This window comes from Rhinatrema bivittatum, chromosome 16 (assembly GCF_901001135.1).
Source record: "Rhinatrema bivittatum chromosome 16, aRhiBiv1.1, whole genome shotgun sequence".
Lineage (NCBI taxonomy): Eukaryota > Metazoa > Chordata > Amphibia > Gymnophiona > Rhinatrematidae > Rhinatrema > Rhinatrema bivittatum.
The window spans coordinates 13,668,847-13,674,924 of NC_042630.1; positions in this window are offsets into that span (position 1 = coordinate 13,668,847).

Here is a 6,078-nt window from a genome sequence, read left to right on the forward strand (position 1 = left end):
TGCAGATGATGTCAGACTGTCGGATTCTCTCTCCAGAGACGGGCATGGATTTGGCCTTGTAACTTTGTCACTCGGTCTGTCGCCAGAAACACTTTTCCGCGCAAGGTATCGAACCGAGCTCCCAAATAAATCAGATATTGGGTGGGTTCCAAGTGACTCTTGTGCACATTGATGACCCACCCGAGGGACTGTAAGATGAACATCACCATGTGAACTGATCTCTCGCAGTTGTCCTGAGACTTCGCATGGATCAACCAGTCATCCAGATAAGGGTGGACTAAAATTCCTTCCTTGTGAAGGAAGGCCACAACCACCACCATCACCTTGGTGAAAGTTCGAGGAGCTGTGGTGAGTCCAAATGGGAGGGTTCAAAACTGGACGTGCTGCCCCAAGACCTTGAAGCACAGAAACTTTTGGTGACTGAACCGGATTGGGATGTGCAGGTACGCCTCCGTGAGGTCCAGCGATGCTAGAAACTCCTTTTTGGGGACCACAAAGTAAACAAGAGTACTGGCCTTGCCCCTGCTGTGCCTCCGGAACTAGGACAATAGTCCTGAGCTCAAGAAGACGCTGCAGGGTCGCCCTCACCCCCTCGCACTTGATGTGGGAGGCCACAGGGGACTCCACAAAAACCTCCCAAACTGGTTGCGAAAACTCGAGAGCGTAGCCATCTCTGATCACTTCCAGGACCCAGCGGTCCAAGGTAATCCTTGCCAATTCCGTGTAAAAGTTGGATAATCTTCCTCCGACAGCTTCAACAACGGAATGGGTGCTCGTGGCTTCATTGGGAGGGTTTACTGTTTCCAGCACCGCGGTTTCCAGAGTCCCTACCAGAGCGGTGACCACCGCGAAAGTACTGCTGGCGTCCCGTAGTTTGTTTAGGACCAGCAGGCGTAGTATATCTGGCGGCTCTATACCGGCAAGAATCTTGAAAACGAACTCGAGGAGGAAAAACCTTCTTTGAAGATCTATCTTGCGGCAATTTATTGCCTTTGGATTCCCCGAGCAGCTTAACTAACTTATCGAGGTCGTCCTCGAAAAGGAGCTTACCCTTAAAAGGGAGATTACAAAGCTGGGACTTCGAGGACAAATCCGCCGCCCAATTGCGCAGCCAGAGGAGTCAACGCACCGCCACCACTTATACCATACGTCGAGCCAAAGTGCGCACCAGGTCATAAAGCGCATCTGCAACATAAGAGATGCCCGCCTCCAGACAGGCAGCCTGTAGCGGCCCATTGCCGCCAGACCCCGAAGCAGAGTCCTGAACCCAGCACAGGCATGCCCTCTGCATGAGGCTCGCGCAAACCGCCGCCCGAAGACTCAAAGCGGCAACTTCAAAAACCCGCTTCAACTGGATCTCCAGTTTGCGGACTTGCATGTCTTTCAAAGCTGCAGCCCCCGCTACTGGAATAGTGGTCTTTTTTTATGACCGCAGAGACCACCGCATCCACCTTCAGAATCTTCAGGTCTAAAACATCTGTAGACATGGGGTATAGTTTTGCCATAGCCGTGCCAACCCTCAGCCCTGCATCCGGAGCATCCCACTCGCGGGTTACCAGCTTGCGGACCTTCTTGGGCAACGGGAAAGAGGTTGTAGGACCCCGAATTCCATCAAGGACAGGATTAACCCCTTCATTGTCAGATTCTTCCTGAGAAACCTTAAGACCCAGAACATCCAAGACCTAGGGAATTAGGGGCCTCAGCTCGTCCCGCTTAAAAAGACGGGTCATGCTGGGATCATTTCCCTCAGTGGGTGTGAGATCATCACCATCGGGATCATCAGGATCAACGTCCCCTGGATCCTGAATGAAGACTGGGTCTGCCCCCAGAGTCGTTCCCGGGGTTGTGGGAGCGCCTCACCCCACACCTGGATCTTGTGGCTCCTGGAGGGTGTCTCCCATCTGGCGAGGCTGCTCCCCCGGATGCTGCTGCGGATCTGCAACCCGTGTCTTCTTACCAGAGGGCCCTGACAGATCCACCGGCTGTCGAATCCTCTTAGGCGCCACATGCCTTCTAGCTAGAAAGGCCTGGTGCATGAGTAAAATGGATTCAGAGGAAAAACCCTCTGGGTCCCCCTCCCCAGAATCGCAGGGGGTGACATCATCCGCGAGATACTCCCCCACGGGGGCTAAAATGGTGGAGAATCTCCATCCCCCACTCTGCAGCACGAGGCACCCCCCCCTTTCCGCGGGGAGGGTAGACAGGCCCCGACGAGCGCTCTATGCTTAAGGCGCAGGCATCGCACATGGAAGCTGCATCTAGTGCGTGACCGCGCGCCCTAGTCCCTACCGGAAACGCGCTGCAGGCCAGCAATTTTGAGCGAAGGCCCATAACACAGACCACACAGCCACGAGGTCGAACTGTGAGGGGAAAAGTCGCTGCCGGAAAAAGGCGCTCTGTCAGTCGGCACGGGAAGAAAGAAATAAAAAATTCAATGCCGGCAGCCCAAACAGCACGAGCAGTGCTGAAAATGCGGCGAAACTCGTCGCAAACGGGCGCAAAGCCCAACTCACCCTCTCCCTTCAGGGAACACCCCGGGGCCCCGGGAGCTGAAGGAACACGCTGCCAAACTCCCGAAATAGCCGCTACCGGCAGTCCCCCACTGCACCGACTCCTTACCTCAGAGGAGAAAGATGGCTGCCGGCTAAACTTCTTTTTGGGTTTTTTTTGTTTTTTTTTTTTACAAAAATCTTTACGGAGCCAAATTAGTGCAGGAGGAAAGGGAGCAGGTAAAGCAGCCTTGGTGAGGAGTAGTCAGGAGCCCCTGGCCTTTCATCACCAAGCTGAAGCAGGCGAGACCTAGACAGGTGTGTCCAACCCCCCCGGACGCCCAGCTTCCACTGAGGGATGGCCCACGAAGGTGCCTAACACCTCAGGAAGCGACCTAATCCAAAAGAAAAAAAATCTCTTTAAACTCTAACTAAAAAAATAACTAAGAAACTAGGAAGACTGCAGGAATGCATCTCTACCACCTGCTGGAGTCAGAGAAATACTGAGGGACTGCAGGTGGCTCTCTTGTATATATGGCAGTGCCCAAGGTTTTGCTCTCTGACTCCACCTGCTGGTAGGGATACACAACCCACTTCTCTGGACTGATCCGGGTATGTTCATAAAACAGTATAAAACATATATGATTATCCTATTAATCATATAAATGGCAATACCAATCCACTTCCCATATAGATTATAATTTTTGAAACATGTAACTGAAAAATTTATTGGCACCTACTAGATAATTTATAAACCAAACCAAAACTTATTTACGTGCCTATTTGTAAACCGTTGTGATGGTGCATTACTAAACGACGGTATAGAAAAGTTTTTAAATAAGTAAATAATAAATGTTCAGGAACGTAAATTTAGCTTGACAAAACAGTTTTGCAGCTCAGTGGGATTTTTTTGTGGGATAGTAAGGACAGTAACTGTGCCTGGGAGCTGGACTACTAAACCTCTGGGTAACTTTAAGCAGTCTTAGAGCGCCCTCTAATGGTACAAACCGGGATTCCTGATAACAGCAAGATGATAGATGTTCCCTGCACTGTATGGCAAGGCGGCTGGGACAAGCCTTGTTTCCTGTTACGATAATATCGGTGCCTTTCCATGCCATTAAATGAGCCAGATCCAGCTGCAAGTCAAGTCCCTGGCAAGGGCTGGGCCAGTGGCTTCCTTTCCCTCTTATACAAAAAAAGGTTTCCAGGGAGCCCTGCAGGCACTCAAAGCAGCCTTTACTGGTGTTATATACGTCCAGTGCAGTGATTATTTCATTAGGGTGGGGTTAATAAAAACAGTTTCTGAAAGTCATTCTAGCAGCTGCTGTCTTATAAAGTTAGGGGGATTGGGTTTCCCCTTCACCCCACCCCAGCCAATGATGGTGCATAACAAGGCTGCGCTGTCTAGCATCTCACCAAATGCAAGTCGAGAGTCATCCCCTCGCTGCCAGTTCTCAGCCCCTTTACTTTCAGCCTCCGGATCACAGTCTGGGGGGCAAGGTGCTCCCCCCATCTCAGCCGCTGCAGCAGTTAAGTGCACTGGCAGAGGGCTTCAAGTCAAAACCAGAAAGTTGCCCATCTACAGCACCTGAATTCTGTCTCAGCAGCCAGGTGATGGGGTGGGTGCGATTTCTCAGATGGCTCCAGTGAGGCGGGTAACCTCCAACTGCCCAAAAAATAAGATTTAAAACACAGTGATTGCTCATAGAAAGATTTCACCACCACCTCTATGGGCGTAGGGCTCATTCAGCAGCATTTCAGGGGTGGAAGCGACAGCTCCGTGTACTGCAATGGCTCATGGCCAACCCCCACCAAGAAAACTCTGGTACTGGCCTAGAGAGAGAGGACGCCACTGCTGCCACAACAACAATGGTGTAGGCCTTAGGTCTTCGCAGTTCACTCTTTCCGCCTGCAGGAACAACCACCTTGCACAGACACACACAACTGAGAAATCTCTTTACCTACAGAACACAGCAGTCTCTTCTCTATAGGCCAGGGGATGCACCGATTCCCAGAACGTGTACCTCTGAACACTGAACGAACAAAACAGTGCAACTGCACACCTACAAACAGTAGGGTGCCCTAGGAAAACTTACCATTAAAAAAAAAACCCTTTTAAGTGTCATGTGAGGGATGGTAGATAGCAAACGGGCCGATAACAGTAAAAACGCGGGAGAGCGGGTGAGTGCCCGCTCTCCTGGCGCGCGCACAGGCCACTCTCCTGTGCGAGCGATTCAGTATTTTAATTTATTAGACCCGGCGGTAAAAAGAGGCGCTACCGCGTCCCTAGCGCCTCTTTTTTGACGGAAGCAGCGGCTGTCAGCGGGTTTGACAGCCGACGCTCAATTTTGCCGGCGTCGGTTCTCGAGCCCGCTGACAGCCACGGGCTCGGAAACCGGACGCCGGCAAAATTGAGCGTCCGGTTTTCAACCCGCCAGCCGCAGGCCCATTTTACATTTTTTTTTATTTTTTACTTTTTTAAACTTTTGGGACCTCCGACTTAATATCGCCATGATATTAAGTCGGAGGGTGCACAGAAAAGCAGTTTTTACTGCTTTTCTGTGCACTTTCCCGATGCCTGGAGAAATTAGCACCGACCTTTGGGCAGGCGCTAATTTCTGAAAGTAAAATGTGCGGCTTGGCTGCACATTTTACTTTCTGTATCGCGCAGGAATACCTAATAGGGCCATCAACATGCATTTGCATGTTGCGGGCGCTATTAGTTTGGGGGGGCGTTGGCCGCGCGTTTTGGATGCGCTATTACCCCTTACTGAATAAGGGGTAAAGCTAGTGCGTCCAAAACACGCGTCCAAATGCCGGCTAACTGCGCTCTGCCGGAGCGCACTGTACTGTATCGGCCTGAAAGTAATATAGAGTATGAGTGTTTAATGAGCACTAAAAAAAAAACCAATTTGAATATAATTTTCTTGATTAAAGCTAAAAATGTTTTAAAACCCCACACATTTTGCACAGGTGAACGATTAGAACTGGGGGTGCGCCAACTGCTGGTAAATATTTACAGCAAAAGCACAGCGCCATTCATGTGACACTTTAAATAAAAAAGTGTTATATGGGAAGGGCACCCGCCTGTTGTCGCTATATCAGTGCAGGTTTTCAGGGTCCCCCTGGCTAATGAGTCATATGCCTAATTTTTCACAGGTAGTTACATTTTACGTGGGTCTCTGACTCCAGCTATCCTTTCTGATCAGGCTCCGTACTACGTTCGCCAGATGATGGGGATTGAACCCTTGGGCACTTATTGGTCTTACGAGAGCAATCTTTGGCTTTACTTCGTATATGATGGGCAGGAAGACCACCGAGCCCACGTTCAGGGTCCCTGTAGGCCTCAGGTAGGTGTTGCAGGCCCAAAGTTTACTCTGATCCCACCTCTTCTCTTCCCTCAATGCAAAAATTAACTAAAATTGCATCAACCCTCCTCCCCAGGAAGGAGCAAAGCCGAGGGCCAACCACAGCCTACTCCACAACCAGAAGGAGCGAGCGAGACCTTTTAATCCCGCCAGCAAGAAAAGAAAAAAAAGTGAGCGAGAGAAATCAAATGAGATGAAGGTGGCAGAAAAAGTGAAGCCAA